This window comes from Dasypus novemcinctus, chromosome 5, assembly GCF_030445035.2.
Source record: "Dasypus novemcinctus isolate mDasNov1 chromosome 5, mDasNov1.1.hap2, whole genome shotgun sequence".
In the NCBI taxonomy this organism is placed as follows: Eukaryota; Metazoa; Chordata; class Mammalia; order Cingulata; family Dasypodidae; genus Dasypus; species Dasypus novemcinctus.
In genome coordinates, this window is record NC_080677.1 from 121746286 (window position 1) to 121763471 (window position 17186).

The 17186-nt window shown below is 39.5% G+C and overlaps 1 pseudogene; it reads right to left on the reverse strand.

The window, feature by feature from the left end:
- Nucleotides 1-871: 871 nt before the first annotated feature.
- Nucleotides 872-1377, reverse strand: LOC101435163 (ribonucleoside-diphosphate reductase subunit M2 pseudogene; annotated as a pseudogene).
- Between the last annotated feature and the right edge of the window lie 15809 nt (nt 1378-17186).

Sequence of the window (17186 nt, forward strand, 5' to 3'; positions counted from 1 at the left end):
CCTAAAACTGTGCACATAAGCAGCTAGTCAAGGCAATGCCTCAATTCCTAGTACCTAAGGTAGAAGTTCTTACCTGAAAGATTACTCTTTAAAAACCTAACGCCTTTTCTCTCATCCCAGAATACCACTATGCTACAGGATAATAACAGAACTTGTCTTCTACATGGCTTTGACTATGTGCAACAGCTAGGTACGCACAGGATGGACTTTAAAATAAAACACTTCAATTCATGAAAGAAAATAAAGCTTAGAAGTAACATGCTTTGTCTGCACAGGTTTAACTTTAGTCATCTAGTACCTTTTGAACTGGCTCCCATTAAGAGTTAGAATCAATACTTTGTATTTGGTGAAGAAACCAAAAAGGTTCAGTTGTATTAGGTTTTTAGCTTGACAGTGCAATGTTTATTTGCATGAAAAGTGTCAGTTTTATAAGCAAACTAATAAGTAAACTTTAAAATTGACCTTAAAGAAGGAGGATAAAATCTTCCAACTGCCTTGTGGTAGTAACTGAAAGTTTAATCCTGTCAGATTCAACTAGCTTGAGGGTCTCCCCACTGGAAAGTCATGATTGCCCCTGGTACAGTTGTAGGAAAGTCATCTACAGACAACTTGCTGGCAAAAATCAAACACTAGCAAGATCTTTCATAAAAATCCTACTAGCCTTTTGTTTTAGATGTCTTCTTTCTAGGTAACTTCACTAGTATTATTAACAGGACTAGTTGAGGTAGCTACACAGTTTTAAAGATGCCACCAAAAAATATTCCTATTGGGTCATTTCGTGGTGTAGCTGGTTGATACATGTCGAGTAGCTGATTTTTTTTTTTCCATGAAGGAAAAAAACCAGCAAAATCAAAATACATCTTCAGTTCATTTAGAAGTCAGCATCCAAGGTAAAGGAATTCTGTTGAACTTGACATCACTCTCATCCCCTAATACAAACCCAATCTCTTCTCAAAGAAGTTGGTCTTCCCTTCCAGTGAAATAGCCTCCATAAAGTCAGAAGACTTCCTACTCTGAAAACCATGCTGAAACCCAGTTCCAGAATGTCTGCCACTAATTGAATGCACTGCTTCATTAAAGTGCAATTCAAAATAAAATATAATTAAGTGCAATTCATTCCAATTAGCTTTACAGGCAGGCCCTCAGCAGGGAACTCCTATTCTAGCTTAATAGACTGGTAATAATTTCTTTTACTCTCTGCTCTGAAGGTTTGTGAAGCAGGTGTTTGAACATTAGATAGGCAAAGTTGCAGTGTTTAACCTTATCTTTGCTAATAAGTCCATTGGAAAATGTGAGGTCAGGCATCAATCTTCATTTCTTGAGCTGGAAAATCAATGCAAAAGAGCCAGGAAAGGAGATTCCTTCTACTACTGCAAAGGTATGTTGTTAATTTCCACATATTAGTGTATTTTCCATTTCTCTGTTATTGATTTCTATCTTCATTCCATTGTGGTAGGAATATATATATTATATGATTTAAATACTTATGAATTTTATTGAGACTTGTTTTGTGACCCAACATATGGTCTATTCTGTGGAATGATCCATGTGCACTTGAGGAGAATGTGTGTTTTGTTTTTTGGGGTACAGTGTTCTATATATGTCTGGTAGATCTAGTTAGTTTAGTATATCATTCAAATTCTGTATGTCTTTATTGATCTTCTGACAATATCAACTATTGAAAATAGTATGTTAAAGTCTTCTACTATTAATATAAAACTGTTAATTTCTGTCTTCAAGTTTGTCAGTATTTTCTTCAAATATTTTGGGGTTCTATTGTTAGGTGCATATATATTTATAATTGTTATATTTTCCTGTTGAATAGGCCTCTTTATCAGTATATAATGACCATTTTGTCCCTCATAACTTTTTGACTTAGTCTATTTTATCTGATATTAGTATAGCCACCCCAGCTATCTTTGTTGTTGTTGTTTATTTAAATATATGAAATGATTATATTTAAATAACCACTTATTTATTTATTTTTAATTGAATTGTCTTTTGTAAAAGATACATAAATCATACAAAATGTTACATTAAAAAATATAAGAAGTTCACACATACCCCACCCCCTACCCTCCATTCCTCCCACACCATCAACCTGTTTCATCATTGTGACACATTCATTGCATTTGGTGAATACATTTTAGAGCACAGCTGCACCACATGCATTATAATTTACATCATAGTTTACACACTCCCCCAGAACATTCAGTGGGTTATGTCAGGATATATAATGTCCAGCATCTGTCCCTGCAATATCATTTAGGACAACTCCAAGTCCCGAAAATGCCCCCACATCTCATCTCTTCTTCCTTCTCCCTGCCCTCAGCAACTATCGTGGTCACTTTCTCCAGATCAGTGCTACAGTTTCTTCCATTACTAGTCACAAGAGTTCTATAGTAGAATAGCAGTAAGTTCACTCTAATCCATATTTAGTCCTCCATCCTTGGACCTTGGGTTGGTGATGTCCACTACACCTCTATATTGAGAGTGGGCTTAGATCTCACATGGTTGGTGGATGTGATTCTCCTGCTTGGCACTCTCAGTTCCCTGGTGTGGTGGTTGACCATCTTCACCTTTCTGTTAGCCTACATGTTACTACTTGAATGGTAAATTTTCTTTTCTTATAGTATCTTTATCTAGCTTTGATATTAGGATGATGATGACCTTCTAGAATGACTTAGGGAATGCTCCCTACTCTTCAATTTTTTGGAAGTGTTTGACGGGCTGCTCGCTCCCTGAGGGGTCGGGGGTCAGCGGGGGTAGACGGAGGGCTGGCACGGCCGATGATGATGCTCTAAGACCCAGGCGAGGAGTGGGCCAGAGCGGGGCTTCTAAGGCGTGGGAGGACGCGTGGTAAGGAGAGACCACGGAGACAGTCTGGAGTGCAGAGCAAGTCTAATTTATTACGGAAGTGCAGGGGTTTATATAGAGAATGAGGGGGGCGGGGGTAGAGCAGGAGGAGTGATGGTTACGGGGCGGCTGGGGGTTGGCAGAAACTCGTGGGCGGACTTGTGGTCTTGTGTCGTTAGCTGTTACTAGGGAAGTGGGCAGATTTTAGGTTAGGATACAACAAGTGTTTAAGCATAATTGGTATTAATTCTTCTTGGAATGACTGGTAGAATTCACCTGTGCAGCTGTCTGGTCTGGGCTTTACTTTGTTGGGAAGTTTTTAATGGCTGATTCACACTCTTTACTAGATAATGGTTTGTTGAGATCTTCTATTTCTTCTTAAGTTAGTGTAGATAGTGTGTTTCTGGAGATTTATCCATTTTGTCTAGAATTTCTAATTTTTTGGTGTAACAGTTGTTCATATATATCTTATAGTCCCTTTTATTTCAGTGGGGTAAGTATTAATGTCTCTCTTTTAATTTCTGATTTTAGTCATTTGTGCTCTAATTTTTCTTTGCCAGTCTAGCTAAAGTTTTGTGTATTTTATTGATCTTTTCAGTGAAATCACTTTTGTTTTTGTTGTTGATTCTATTGTTTTTTGTTTTATATTTAATCTATTTCCATTCCATTCCATTCCATTCCATTCCATTCCATTCCATTCCATTCCATTCCATTCCATTCCATTCCTTCCTGGATAAATGCATTTCCAATCCTGACTTATGCTGAAAAGATTGGTTGGGACTATGCTCAGTTAATGCCTCATGTTTGGCTCATGTAACCAGCCAGTCTTTTCAGTGTTAAGTCAGGATTGGAAATGCAGTTATCCTGGAAGGATTTGTGGAAAGTCTTACTGTGTGATGGCCTGGACTCCTGTTTCCTGCATTCTAAACCAACAAATTTTGTGAGATTTGTACGAACAGAACTATTGCCAGCTTGAACTAAAAGGGTCAGAAAAAGGAAAGATCAAATTAAAAACAACTTCCAGGGGGAAACCCTTGATCAGTGGAAACTGAGACCTGCCTGGACTTAAGGCATCTTCTAGGGCCAAAAGAGGAAACTCACCCATGTGAGCAGAAAGAGTAAGTTTGCCCTGGCATTTGAAGAGGGTGGGCCTTCTGCCCTATTGTTCAAGGAGTGTGCTACTACCCTAAGCATTAGAGAGGGCAAAGAACTTTCCTTAGGGGTGGAGGAGAGTTAGGTCACCACCCTGCTGTTCTGAGGGTCTTGGGCCTGTCCTCTGGAGCTTTTGGAGAGTGTGCCCATCACCCCAGTGTTCTCAGAAGGTGAGGACTAGAGTGTGGCGGCCATCAACATGCTTGATGAAATGGGAGCCAAGAGACGGCCACTGGGCAAGTCCCTGGGCCGTAAGGCCCCAAGGAGAAGAAACCATTATTCTATAGTTGATTCTCAGGCTTTGAAATCTAATGGAGTATGCCCTACAGGTTTTCAGAACGGTTTGGGACCCACGACCCCTGTTTTTCTTTCAGTTTCTCCCTAAGGTAAAGGAAACATTTTTCTATGACAGTCCCTAATTTGAATACTGGAAGCAAATAACTTGTTTTCCAAGTTTCACAGGTCTACATCCAGAAGGGAATTTTGCCCCAATGCAGACTTCATGCCTATAACAGATCTTGATGAGATTTTGTAATTAGCATTATTATTAAATGATTTGTGGCTTTTGAAATACCATGGTAGGGGAAACAGATGTGGCTCAACCAATTGAGCTCCCATCTACCATATAGGAGGTCCAGGGTTCGATGCTCAGGGCCTCCTGGTGAAGGCAAGCTGGCCCACTCAGACTGTCAGCCCATGTGGGAATGCAGCCCTGCACAGGAGTGCTGCCCTGCATGGGAATGCTGCCCCATGCAGGAAAGTTGCCCCAGGTAGGATTGCTGGCTGACATGGAGAGCTGGTGTAGCAAGATGATGCAACAAGAGACACAGAGGAGAGAAAATAAGAAGACATAGCAGAGTAGGGAACTGAGGTGGTGCAAGAGAGTCATCCCCTCTCTCCCACTCTGGAAGGTCCCAGGATAGGTTCCCAGAACTGCCTAATGAGAATACAAGCAGACACAGAAGAACACACAGCAAATGGACACAGAAAGCAGACAACAGGGGGAATGGGGTAGGGTGGGGGAAGAAATAAATAAAGTAAATCTTAAAAAAAAAAGGATATACCATGATGGAACGAATGTATTCTGCATAGGAAATAACACATCTTTTTGTGACCCAGAGATTGGAGTGTGACTGTTTGAAGCTTTTTGTGGATCCCAAAAATATGTTCTTAAAGCTAATCCATTTCTATGGGTGTGGGACACTTTGATTAGTTTAGATTCAGTTGGGCTTTGATTGGATTACTTCAGTGAGGTATGACTTTGGGTAGGTGTTGGTCCTCTTACTGGAGGACTAAAAAGTCACAGACACAAAGAGAAAAAGCCAGAAAAACAGACTAGCAACTCAGGAGCTCAGAGAGGAACCTGGTAGAAAGTAAGCCATAGACAGAGCAGAAGAGAAGCAGATGTTTCCATGTGTCTTGCCATGTGAGAGAGGCCAGCTGATGACACCTCGATTTGGACACTTTCACAGTCTCAGAACTGTAAACATTTAACCTAATAAATTCCCACTATAAAGCCAACCCATTTCTGGTATGTTGCTCCCAGCAGCATTTAACTAACTAAAACACCCCTTTTATTAATATGTAATGTCCTTCTTTGTCTCCATAATTATTTTGTATTTAAAATTTATTTTGTATAATATTAGTATAGCTACTCCAACTCTTTTTTGGGTTACTATTTGCATGAAATATCTTTTTTTCAAGCTATTTGTGTCTTTGGTCTCAGATGTGTCTCTTATAAAGAGCATATAGTTAGATCATGTCCTTTTTCTCTCTTTATTTTTTTAAATGCTACTTTAAAAAATATAAGAGGTCCCCATATACCTTCCACCCCCCTCATCCCACTCCTCCCACATCAACAACCTCTTTCATCATCATGGCACATTCATTGCATTTGGTGAATACATTTTGGTACACTGCTGCACCACATGGATAATGGTTTACATTGTAGCTTACACTCTTCCCCAGTTCACCCAGTGGGCCATGGCAGGACATACAATGTCCAGCATCTGTCCCTGTAGTACCACCCAGGACAACTCCAAGTCCTGGAAATGCCCCCACATCATATCTCTTCTTTCCTATCCCTACCCTCAGCAGCTACTGTGGCTACTTTCTCCACATTAATGCTAGAGTTTCTTCCATTACTAATCACAATAGTTCCATAGTAGAGTACCGGTAAGTCCACTCTAATCCATATTCTATTCCTTATGGGTATGTCCACTCCACCTTTATATCAAGAGAGGGCTTAGATTCCACATGGATGATGGATGCAATTCTCCTGCTTGCAGTTGTAGGCACTCTTGGCTCCCTGGTGTGGTGGTTGACCTTCTTCACCTCCCTGTTGGCTGGCTAGGGTAAGTCCAATGAACCAGAGGGTAGGAGTTGCAAGTCTGCTGGACTGTCAAATGGACAGTCCAGAGATTCAGGTCTCCTGAGTATACAACAACGCCAGTGCCAACCACAGGTTCATTAAAATCCCAGAAACAGTCAAAGTAGATACAACCCCAGGTACCAGTTCTCCTGAGGGCTACAGAGACCCACAGGTTCTACGGTCATGGCAGATAGTGCTGGAGTTCAGTTCCATGTCATTTGGCCCTACTTTGGAGTTTGTGTTCCTAAGTGTGATGGAGGTGGACTCAGATGGGACCTTTCTACACATCCCTCTTCTGCCACTTTTACTGAGATCATGCCTTTTTATCCATTCTGCCAATGTGTGTCTTTTGATTGGGGAGTTTAATCCATTAACGTTCAATGTTATTTCTGTAAAGGCAATACTTACTCCAGCTATTTTATCCTTTGGTTTTTATATGTCATAACTTTTTTTCATCTCTCTTTATACCCTTTTAGTTACCCTTACTGATAATCTTCATTTCCTTACACTAAGACACATTCTCCTATCTTTTCCTTTCAGCCTGCAGAATCCCCTTTATTAATTCTTATAGGACAGGGCTTTTGTTGGTGAACTCTCTGTTTCTGTTTCTCTGTGAATATTTTAAACTCCCCTTCATTTTCAAAGGACATTTTTGCCAGATAAAGATTTTTTTTGGCTGGTAGTTTTTCTCTTTCAGTATCTTAATCATTTCATACCACTGCCTTCTCATCTCCAATGTTTCTAATGAGAAATAGGCACTTAGCCTTATCACAGATTCCTTATATGTGATAAATTGCTTTTCTCTGTTGTTTTCAGATTTCTCTCTTTATATTTGGCATTTGACATTTTGATTAGCATGTAACTCTGAGAAAGTCTATTTTTTAAAAATATTTATCCCCCTCCTCATTGTGTCTTGCTTACTGTCTACTCTCTGTGTTCATTCACTGAGCATTCTGCTGTGTCTGCTTGACTCCCTTTGTTGCGTCATATTGTGCCAGCTCTTTGTGGGTGTGGGTGTAGGCTGTCAGCTTTCCATGGGCATGGGATGTCAGCTCTCTGCAGGCATGGTTGTCAGCTCTCCGCGGGCACAGACCAGCCTGCCTTCACAAGGAGGCTGTGGAACGTGAACCCAGGGCCCCCCATATGGTAGATGGGACCCCAGTTGATTGAACCACAGCCGCTTCCCTGAGTAAGTCTATTTTTAATCTCTTCTATTGTGCCCTCCATTCCCATAATTTCTCTTATATTTCTTTTTATACCCTCAAATTCTGCTTTATGCTCACACATTGCCTTTTTGATATCCTTTATCTCTTTAACAATATTTTCCATTCCTCTCCTTGTATTGATTTGGGAAATTTGTTTGAACATCTTTGTTTAGTTGTTTCAAATTCTGTATCTCCTTTGAAGTTTTGATTTACTCCCTTGATGGAACCATACCTTCCTGTTTTTTAGTATGGCTTGTGAGTTTTTGCTGATGTCTGGACATCTGATTATCTTGATGAGTTTACTCTGAAGGTCAGTTTCTCTTGTCTGTGGGTTTATTGATGAGTGACTTTGTGTTAAGGCTCTACTTTGATGCTCAGTTCAGCTTATTCTAGATCTTTTGAGTAGCCTGTGCTTAACAGATTCCATTTTTTTATTTCAAGTCTTCTTCATCTGATTCTTGTGCTGGATATGTGGTACCATTTTTAAGATTGTACTTTCTGTACAATTGTTTCACTTCGGAGAAAGCTTCCTTTTCTCTGTTTCTTCTCTGGGAAACTTGATCTATTGTTTGTTTTGCCTCTGTAGTTTTTATACTCCTTGAATTGTCTGTCTGCTTTTGCCTGGAGGGCAAATTTTAGGAGGAAAGGCATACAGTAGAGGACTTTTCCAAGTCAATCTCTCCCAGACAAAACAGGACCAAGGATCCATGAATGGGGTGCCGACCAGTTCCAAAGTGTCCTGGGGTGGGGATCAAGAAGGGCACCAGAAGCTTCCCCAACGGTTCCCCAAAGTGGAACTTTCCCAACCTTTCCGGACAATGCAGTCCTCAGCTAAATGTCCCCCACAGCCCTGAGGAAGTACTGTGTCTTTAAATCTCCACCACCTCCACCCCTGTCTGGGGATGATTAAAACAATGACTGCCAATGCCTTTGTTCACATGGGTTGAAATAATGACTGTCATCCCCTTTTCTGGGGGAGGTTGAAATAATAGCTGCCCTCAGAGTCAGGCCCCCAGGAATCTGAATTTGCTAATCAAAAGAATGACTGACTGTGCCTACCCCTGATCTTGGGGAAAGGGATTTTTATGTCCTTTTCTATCCCCAATGATTACCCAGGGCCTAGATCCCATGGATGCCTGCTCTCAGAGTAGAGGATGGGCACACATAACTGCTATGTGGAGGAAACAATTTGCTGTTCTTCATCATAATTTATCAGCTACTTCTTCCCATTCTTCCCTGGATACTGTACAGCATTTTTATGGCTCTTGAGTTTCAAAATAGTTGTTTCAGACAGTTTCTGCCTATTTAATAGTTGCTTTGGTGGAAGAACTGAGTCCCGGAGCTCCCTACTCCTCCATCTTCCCTGGATGTCTCCCTCTATGTACTTTTATAGGTACTGGGAAGGCAAAACACACAAGGAAAGTGTGTTCCATTCTAAGCATTCTCACTACTCTTCCCCAGTTGTTCCTCCAAGAGGTTAATAACCTCCAACTTTCCAGTGTTTTTCTTTACCTTTATAACCCAATTCAAAATTAATCTTTTCAGGTTATACTCTCTTTTGATGACTGCAAAGTCTTTTTCTTGTTCTAACCTGTAATCTGATTTTTACTTCTTCATTTTCAAAAATTTGCTGGGTGTTTTCCAACTACGTTACATGATATCAACCCAGTCATAAGCCCCAAACTATACTTAACATTTCTCCTACACTCAAATTAACTTCCTCTCACAACTTCTCTATTTTGTTAGTGATTACATCTCTTTACAATTCACACACCAAAATCCTCCTTGATTCTTCCTTTCCTGCAAACCATCATACCATGACACTAGTTGATGATGTTTTTCAAAATTTCTCTCATGTATATTTCTCCTTCTCTATTCTCTCTACTCACATCCCGCTAAAAATCTCTTTTCAGTGTAGTTGGAGTGAAAATGGCTCAAGCTTTTGTCTTCTTTCCTTCAATCAATCTTATATAATGCCATCAGAGAAACATTTCTAAAGTATTTGCTGTGGTTATGTCACTGCCCTAATTAAAATCCTATATAACCACTAACATGAAAAGGCCTTAAATTTGGAACTTGACTTCATAATCTAACTTCACCTACCTGTAAAAGAACATGCTGTGTTTATTCCTACCTCCAGACCTTTTTATATGCCATTTAACTTGAACTCTGGACTGAACCTTTGTCATACTTTTTGTTAATAATTTTGGCACATAATTACCTGCTACCTCTTAATTCAGGTGTCCTAGGATACTGAATATGTGCTAAGGCAGAGGACTTAACCAGTGGAGACTTCGTTACTGGACGGGTTTTCTGGGGAGTTCAGGGTTAATCACTTTATTGAAATAAGGGTAAAAGTGAGACTAGAAGGATAAGAGTTTGTGTTCAGGAGTATGACCTAGTCCCAGACTCAGAATATGGCTTAAGTATCCCAATAAATAACTTCTGAAGGGCTCCTCAGCCCTGGCTAAGACATGAAGTTATATATCTGAGAAATGGTCTGTTGAACAATGGGATCAGTGTGAAAAATAAGACTTTAGTGTGCTAAATTGGCTAGCACACATTGTAAAGTAGGTTTTCCTGGATCTGTGTTAATTAGTTCAAAGACAGATCTCTTTCCTTGAAATACACAGGAGGAAAAATCAAAAAAGAGAAAGAAAAGAAATTTTAAAAAGAGATGTTTTAAAAATAAGGAAAATAAGGCTCAGGACTATACACTATCCCCTCCCCCACTTTTTGACCAACTTATTTCACTGAGGTTCTTGGGGTATAGTTTGTAATATGTAGTAATGAAGTGGGAGAAGAGGAATGTGGGAGTACTTCTGGGGGCCTTGGAAGCATTACTGGTGATTTTTTTGCAGAGTGAAGTACGGGAAATACATCTTCTGTAACAGAGTAGCTTGTATTTCTGGACACAGTACCTCATGGTGGTCTGGAATCAAGGAAATGGGTAGTATACTCTGACACCCCACTTAATTTCTTTCTTTTCTGCCCCTTAACCCTGTAAGTCAATTTCTTTTCTACCGATCTGCAATATTTAACCATTTAACACAAATCATTTTGCCTTTTATTATAGTTAGTAATTAATGTGTGCCTCTCATGAACTAGTTAAAAAGTTTCGTGAGAGCAGGATCCAGTCTATAATTTAACTTTTTATATCCCCACACCATCACCTTGATGATATGTGTACTGCTTTTTATTTGTAGGGGATATTAAACAGACATTTATTTGATTTTATAAAATTTTTGGCATTTCCAATATCTAAAGGCTTGAACAAAGAAATGACTCCCATTTCCCACTTTAGCCTATAGTTTTCCTCAAGTTCTGCCTCTTTCATGACCAGTCTGACCATTAACATTCAGGGGCTGCTCCATATACTGAAACTATGGTAAGAAAGCCAGTGGACACAGAATAAAAAGGAAGGAAATTATAAGGTTAACTTGGAATAAAAATAGTTGGTGATATGTTTCCTCTTCTAGAGTAGGTTTCCGAGAAAAAATATGTTTTAAAAAAATCTGTGGAAAAGAGTTCCTGTTCTAGTGATTGCAGAGTAGCTTTCATTGAACCAAACTTCCTGCAGATAAATTTATGAACTCTGGACAAAATATAAAAATTCAACTATTTGAAATTACTGGTGAACCACCAGAAACTGGAGGGGGGTTCAGTGTTTGAAAGAAGGGCTTGTCATATGAGGGAATTCCCCATTCAGTGACACTGTAGCTAAAATTCAAGCAGAAAGCTGTGCTCTTAATGGGTTTGGGAGTCAGAGGACATAGTACAGTGATGCTAGAACACAAGAAATTTGCAAGGGGAAGTTCTGTAAAGGAGGCAGTCACGTAAGAGAGATCTTCAAAATCATTAAACACTAGTTCTTGCCAGAAATCTGAAGTGAGCTTAAAAGGATGGGGACAAGGGGCTCCAAGAAGTCTAGTGGAGAGTAACAAATGGAAGTTGGAGAGAACTGAATCATTATTTCATTCACTTTCACAAAGGAGGCAGAGTTTGGAGTTTTAGTGCAGCCAGGTTAACTGTCAGTTTTAATAAGAATCGATATTCTTTAGAGAGAGAGATAACAGAATTCAGAGTTTCTTCAATGCATAGCCAAAATGTCCAATATATAATCAAAATTTATTTGACATTACAGTGAAGGTAGATGTAAAATATATGATGAACATGGCACAATGGATGGGAGATGGTGGTAAATGAATAATTGAAATTAAGTGAAATTTCACGCTTAATGAAAACAAAAATGAAACATTTAAAAATTTGTGGGAAAGATGGCATCAGGTTAAGTGGGCACTCACCATCTCTATCACAAAAAAAGAGCTGAGCCAGGGCAGGATCCTGCCCGAGTAAGTTGTTTTGGGGACCCACAGAGCAGGAGGCTTCAGGGCATCGATCAAGAGGGAGCTGGACAAAGAGATAAATTGCTCAAGGTAAGAGCATGAATTTCTTGTCCCTGGGGCTGAAAACTGTAGGATGGCTAAGACCCACCCTCAAGGCAAAAAGCCATGCTAAGCCCCAACTCCCGCTGGTCAGGAATTGTCCCAGCAAGAGGGACAATTCTCTGAGTGGGACGGTTCTGGAGAAGGGTGGAGAGGGGTTTTCTTTCTGTGGGTTTATTTGTCTGGACCCCTTTGAGCTTTCTGGAGCATACCAGTCAGCTCAAGGTGGCACCAGGAAGAGGGGAGAAGGGAACCTACTGAGGCAGCCTGGTTTACCTAACTGCCCTGGGATAGAGAAGCTTGGCCTGGGAGAGGGTCAAGTCAGGCAATTGGCTAATCCCATGCTGAAAACTACCAAAATTTCAAGTCCCCTAAGGAGGCCAGCAGTAGGAAGTGCTTAATAATCTTCTAGGAGCTTATTTAGGTCACCTGGGAGGAAGGGATGGTCTGGCAGAGGGTTGGGAGTCATTTTTCTGTGGCAAGTTCAGTCACCAGGGTCCCATTTGTATTTCAAAAGGGAACGCAACCTGACCAGGAGAGGTGAAGGGAGATCCCCTCACACAGGCTATTGCATCCTGCTGCCCTGGGAGAGAAAGCCAATAAGAATAGAAAGGGGGCACGGACAGACTCCTAATCAGCAGGAATCTACCCAACTGAAAAGAGTCAAGCCTGCCCAAGGAAAAGTGACTGGATAGTTTTCTGAAGAGCTAACTGACCCAATGAGAAGGTCTAGGTCAGTGGAGGAGTTTCCACTTTAAATATACGAGGTCCCTAGTTCGATTCCCGGCTCCTCTTAGAACAGTGATCTACTGGAATATTAAACATCCATCTGATAATTTAGGAAAGGAAAAACATAGACATTATTTATGTGTTAGCTTCTCTTGGGTTCTTATTTTTACTAAAAAAAGTTTACTTTAAAATAAATATAACTTAGATTACTTGCTAAAACCTGTTTCAAAACCTGCAGAGGGCAGGTTACAGGGTAATTGATTAATGAACACTGGCAGCCTGAGAAGCTCCTCAGGGGCCTAAGAGGGAAGGCTGTTTTTCCTTATTTTCTGTTTGACTGCCTGTGTGTTTGTTTGGTTTTTTGTTTTCCTGTTTTTCTTTCCTCTTTTGTTCCCTCCCATTTTTAATTAGGAGCTGCTGGCTTACTTCTTGTTTGCTCTGTTTCCTCTTCCTTGATTTCCCCTTTTCTTTGTATACTGATATTGTCTACTAAGGTTATGTCTTTTCTGTCCTTCATCTTTCTATCTTAAACTTTCTGTTGTTCTTACATTCCACCTCTCTTTGTTTAGTCCTCAATTTTTCTGGTTTTTATTTCTATCTCATCTATTCCATTTTCTTTCTTTTATTAACTTTTTTCTTTTTGTTCTTTCTTTTCTCCTTCACTCTCACCTCATTATTCTGATCTTTTAATTCATTCTATATATTTTCTCTATTCAGTTACCCATTTTATTGTAGGTAATCCACATTCCTATTCCTATTGCTCTATACTGCTTACATGAGTTAAATATTGATTTTCCTAGGTCTTATACAGTTCATCTTCTAACTTACTATTATATTACTATTATCCTTTTTCTTTTCTTACCTTTTTCACTTTCTCTGGCCCTAATCTTTTTCCTTCAAGGGAACATAGATAACAGCAAGGAAATAGAATAAGAGGAACAAAGTGTCAAATAGAAAAAAAACACACAAAAACAGCAACTAAATAAAACCCTAGAGTAGAGAGAAAAATGAATCAACCATCAAGATAAAAAGATGACCAGACAGCCACAAAACAGTTACAAACCATACCAAGAAACAGGAAGACATGGCCCAGTCCAATGAACAAACTAAAAACCAGGAAGAGATGCAGAACATCAAAAAACTAATCAAAGCTGTCCAAACAAGTATCATGGGCCAACTTAATGAAGTGAAGGAAGAGAATAAGTATATTAAGAAGACACTGGGGCTCAGTCTTTGTGCCATCTTGGTGGAAACCTCTGCACTATGCAAGCCAAGTGGAGGAAGAAGCAAATGTGCATACTGAAATGCAAAAGAAGATGAGGCAGAGGTCCAAGTAAACAGCGTGTACACAAATGGAGACAAGGGGAGCAGGACTATGGAATGCCAGGGGCCCGGGAAGCTGGTACAAGTTATTGACTGCATTCTACTGTCTAGAATGCTTCATAATCGATTAAGAACTTCTAACAGTTGTCAAACTTCATGAACACCTGAAAGACACACACCTTGTTCACACGAAAGCAGTCCCTTTGGTCCTTTGCCCTGGACCTGTGACATTCTGAACTAGTTCTGTTCTCAGTTACAGCCAAGTGTTAACACATGTAAAATAAATAATCTCTTCTGCTGTCTTAGCTGAAGAATCAATTTAAAAAAAGAGAAAAAGAGGGAAACGGACTTGACCCAGTGGTTAGGGCGTCCGTCTACCACATGGGAGATCCACGGTTCAAACCCCGGGCCTCCTTGACCCTTGTGGAGCTGGCCCATGCCCAATGCTGATGTGTGCAAGGAGTGCCACGCCACGCAGGGGTGTCCCCCCATGCGCAAGGAGTGCACCTGTAAGGAGAGCTGCCCAGCGCGAAAGAAAGTGCAGCCTGCCCAGAAATGGCGGTGCTCACACTTCCTGTGCCGCTGACGACAACAGAAGCGGACAAAGAAATAAGACGCAGCAGATGGACACCGAGAACAGACAACCGGGGGAGGGGGGGAATTAAATAAATAAATCTTAAAAAAAAAAAAAGAAAAAAAGAGAAGACACTGGAAGAACATACTGAAGAAATTGTAAACATACATAAAGCAATAATGGATATGATGGTGATGAATGGCACAATCCAAGAAATCAAAAATACACTGGAAGCACATAACAGCAGATTTGAACAGGCAGAGGAGAGAATTAGCAATGTGGAAGACAGTACATCTGAAATCAAACACATAGTAGAACAGATAAATAAAAAGATAGAAAAATTCCAGCAGGGACTTAGGGATTTGAACAACAACACAAAATGCACAAACATATGCATTATAGGCATCCTAGAGGGAGAAGAGAAGGGAAAGGGGACAGAAGGAATGTTGGAAGAAATAATGGCTAAAAACTTCCCAACCCTATTGAGGGAGGTGGATGTACATGTCCAGGAAGTGCAGCGCAATCCAAACAGTATAAATCCCAACAGGCCTCCTCCAAGACACATACTTGTCAAATTGTTTAAATGCTCAAGGCAAAGAGAGAATACTGAAAGCAGCAAGTGAAAAGAGAACCATCACATACAAGGGAAGTTCAATAAGATTAAGTGCTGATGTCTCATCTGAAACCATAGAGGCAAGAAGACAGTGGTATGATATAGTTAAGGTGCTAAAAGAAAAAACTTCCAACCAAGAATTCTCTTTCCAGCAAAAGTGGCATTCAAAAATGATGGAGAGTTCAAAATACTCACAGATAAACAGAAATTGAGAGTATGCCAATGAGAAACCTGCCCTTCAAGAAATACTAAAGGGAGTTCTGAAAGTTGAAAGGAAAAAAACAAGAGAAAGAGAGTTGGAGAAGAGTGTAAGAACAACTAAAAAGACAAAAAGAAATAAGAACAACATATACATAAACCCAAAGAAGATATAGCTAATGTAAGTAATAACACTGAATGTTAATGGATTAAAATCATCAGTCAAGAGATACAGATTGGCAGAATGGATAAGGAAATATGACCATCTATATGCTGCCTACAAAAAACCCACCTTAGACCCAGGGATTCAAGGAGACTGAAAGTGAATGGCTGGAAAACGATCTTACAAACAAAGAATAACCAAAAGAGGGTGGGAGTAGCTACACTAATATTGGACAAAATAGACTTTAAGTGCAAAACTATGGTAAGAGACAAAGACAAACACTATATATTAGTAGAAGGAGTAATCTTTCAAGGAGAAAGAGCAATCACAAACATTTATGCACCTAACCAGGGCACCTCAAAATACAGGAGGCAAATAATGAAAAAGCTAAGTGGAGAAATAGATGCCTTTACAATTATAGTGGGGGACTTTAATATGCCATTATCACCATTAGACAGAATATCTCAACAGAGAATCAATAAAGAAACCAAGACTTTGAATAATACATTAGAAAACCTGGATCTAATAGATGTATACAGAACACTACACCCAAATACAGCAGGATATACATTCTTCTTAAGTGCACGTGAATCATTCTCCAAGATAGACCACATGTTTGGCCACAGAAAAATTCTCAATGAACTCAGAAAGATTGAAATTATACAGAGTAATTTCTCAGACCACAATGGAATGAAGCTGGAAATCAGTAAGGGGCAGAGAACCAGATTAGGCACAATGATATGGGAGTTAAACAATACACTCTTAGACAAACAGTGGGTCAAGGAGGAAATTTCAAAAGAAATCAGTAACTACCTTGAAACAAATAAAAATGACAACACAACATAAAAAACCTATGATGTGCAGCAAAAGCTGTACTGAGAGATAAATGCATATATCAAAAAGAAAGAGTTAAAATCATGACCAAACTGCACACCTGGAGGTTTTAGAAAAAGAACAACAAACAAACTCCAAAGGAAGAAGAAAGAAGGAAACAACAAAGATTAGAGCAGAACTAAATGAAATTGAAAATAAGGACTAGAAAATATAAACAAAACCAAAAGCTGAATCTTCAAGAAGATTAATAAAATTGACAAACCCTGAGCTAGACAAACAAAGAAAAAAAGAGAAGATGCAAATACAAAAATAAGAAATGAGGAAGGGGATATCATTACTGACCCTTCTGAAATAAACAGTATCATAAAAGGATACAAAAATAAGAAATGAGGAAGGGGATATCATTACTGACCCTTCCAAAATAAACAGTATCATAAAAGGATACTTTGAAAAATGATATGCCATCCAGGATAATTTAGAGGAAATGGACAAGTCCTAGAAACACACAAGCAGCCTACATTGATGAAAGAAGAAAGTGATGGACTCGACAGACCAATCACAAGTAAAGAGATAGAATAAGTCATCAAAAACCTCCTAACTGAGAAGAGCCAAGGACTAGACAACTTTATAGGTGAATTTATCAAACATTCCAGGAAGAACTAAAACCAATCCTGGTTAAACTCTTCCAAAAAATAGAAGTAGAAAGAACATTGCCTAACTCAT